Source organism: Mus caroli, unplaced genomic scaffold (assembly GCF_978045245.1).
Source record: "Mus caroli unplaced genomic scaffold, Mus_caroli_1 scaffold_9, whole genome shotgun sequence".
In the NCBI taxonomy this organism is placed as follows: Eukaryota; Metazoa; Chordata; class Mammalia; order Rodentia; family Muridae; genus Mus; species Mus caroli.
Genome location: NW_028227264.1, coordinates 37162229 through 37164667, shown reverse-complemented (window position 1 = coordinate 37164667; position 2439 = coordinate 37162229). Strand labels below are relative to the sequence as shown.

General features: G+C 44.4%; 1 pseudogene; it reads right to left on the bottom strand.

Moving 5' to 3' along the window:
• Positions 1–816: 816 nt before the first annotated feature.
• On the bottom strand, positions 817–1325 carry LOC147002620 (large ribosomal subunit protein eL32 pseudogene; annotated as a pseudogene).
• Positions 1326–2439: the final 1114 nt, after the last annotated feature.

The following is a 2439-nucleotide window of genomic DNA, read 5'->3' as shown; positions in this document are numbered from 1 at the left end:
CATTTTCAAATCTTTCTTCCTCACATTCTGAATTTATGCATAAACTTGATTGTGTCAGTAGACTTAAAAGTGACTGTACTCTTCAGTTTCCATGGTACAGTGTCTATTCACACATGTGAACTTTTCCCCAGTCCTCATGATCACTGAAGCAGGCTTTGTCATGACACACTGCCAAGATGGTTTCCAATTGTAGCTGGGAACCAATAGGTGACTGTGTAAATGGTCTGTAAGCAAAGCGAACATATGAGAGATAATGGAAAGAATGAGGTTGCTGTTGTCTTTATTAGCCCTTGAGCGCTATTTAATCCTATACACACATCTTCCTGTATTTTGTAGATTATGAAGATATGCTGTATTACTATTTTGACTTAGTTGGTCCTTTCAGATCCTGTGGGAATGGACATAGGAACTGTTGTTCTTTAGTTAACTCATCTGCTAGGGGAGCACAGCAATGCTTAAGAAGAGGAAGAGAGAAAATCTTCGGGAACATGTTTTAAGGCTGCTAAGAAAATAAACTCCAACATATTACTGTGTGATGACCCAAGCTACCATCACCCAATGTTCTAAAACATCAGATCAAAGACACTTTATCAAAGTTATTTTTCTTTCAGAGTTATAAAGCTTTGCTCAAAATAGTATAATGTGATAGTTTCCTGTGACCACTTTCGTGGCTGCTGATGCTCCAAAAGCAGCTACAAAAACCACCAAGCCTCATTCTTTCCTTTGAGGTGTGGCTCTGCCTCCCTGGGAGATGTCAGCAATGCGGCTGATCATTGGTTGGTTTTGCAGCCTGGCCCACAGACTGTTCAGTTCTACTTCTTTTTTTTTTTTTTCAGGTTTTGTGATTTTATTTAAACATAAAACATGCACACAAGCCATCTATTCATTTTCTTCGCTGCGTAGCCTGGCGTTGGGATTGGTGACTCTGATGGCCAGCTGTGCTGCTCTTTCTACAATGGCTTTTCGGTTCTTAGAGGACACGTTGTGAACAATCTCAGCACAGTAAGATTTATTGCACATCAGCAGCACCTCCAGCTCCTTGACATTATGGACCAGGAACTTGCGGAAGCTGCTGGGCAGCATGTGCTTGGTTTTCTTGTTGCTCCCATAACCGATGTTGGGCATCAGGATCTGGCCCTTGAACCTTCTCCGCACCCTGTTGTCGATGCCTCTGGGTTTCCGTCAGTTTCGCTTAATTTTCACATATCGGTCTGACTGGTGTCTGATGAACTTCTTGGTCCTCTTTTTGACGATCTTAGGCTTCACCAGAGGCCGGAGGGCAGCCATGATGCCTCAAAACAGATGGCAGCTACCTCGTAGGCAGCGCCGAGGAAGAAGCTCAGTTCTACTTCTGCTTATTGCTCAGCATGGATGCTGAGGATGCCTTGGCCATACTCCTGCTGCTCATCAGAGCTGTGCAGTTCCCCAGGCTCATGGTTCAGCTGCTACTTACTAAGGTCAGGTCCCTCTTGGTTCCCTAGTTTTCAGAGTGGCTAGTTGGCTGCTCTCCTCAGCTCTATCTCTTCTGTGTCTGTCAAAGTGGCCTGCTACCCCCACCTCTTCCTCAGGACTAGGTGACAATGGCAGATCCATTATCACCAACAGGGCTGCCACCACGGCTCTGCTGTCTGTTGCAGCTGCTTCCCTCTCTTGTTACTATCTCAGCCTACTCTATTAAAAACTAGCAAGAAAGGAGCCCTGGAAAGAGACCGTTTCTTTTTTTTTTTTTTTTTTTTTTTTCTGATATGAGTATTGCAACTCCAGGGGAGGCAGCACAGAGGGATGCCTCTCAGCTGTCTCAGAAAGTGAGCTGAACAACCTGCTTACACAGCCCAAGAAGAGTTTTTGCACAAAGCACAGCAAACCTTTTGTTTGTATTTGTACCAGGCACTGTTCCCTGTGTATAGTCTGAGATTCCAGGGAGAGCACTCCCCATCTGGCCTGAAAGAACTTGGTTGTAGGGTCATCTAGATTTCACCAGAGTACGTGATAGTAAAAAAAATCCAGTGTAACTGTATGAAACAGTTGTGTCTGGGGTTATACCTTCACAGTGTCACTGTATGGAATAGTTGTATTGGCGTTATAACTTCAGAAGCTGGAGCATACCCTTTGGCTTGTTTCCTTAACATGGAACAGTGCACTCAGCAGGCAAACATCCTTGCCACTAGCTATAGCTGCAGCCACTAGATTTCCCTAGATTTCCATCTTTCCGTGCTTTAACCCTGTGTATCAGGTTACCCCCCACCCCCCCAGACTGAAACATTCCATCTTGCAGGGAAGCTCATTAAGACAGGAAGTAAATCACTCAAAATAGCTTTAGGAAGTCCCTGAAAATGACCATGGTCTTTGAGGCCATCTTTTCCAGAGAGTGCACAAACAGAAAAGATTATTACAAGTCACTTTCAAAGGAGGCAAACTGCAAAGTAGACTCCTGAGAAG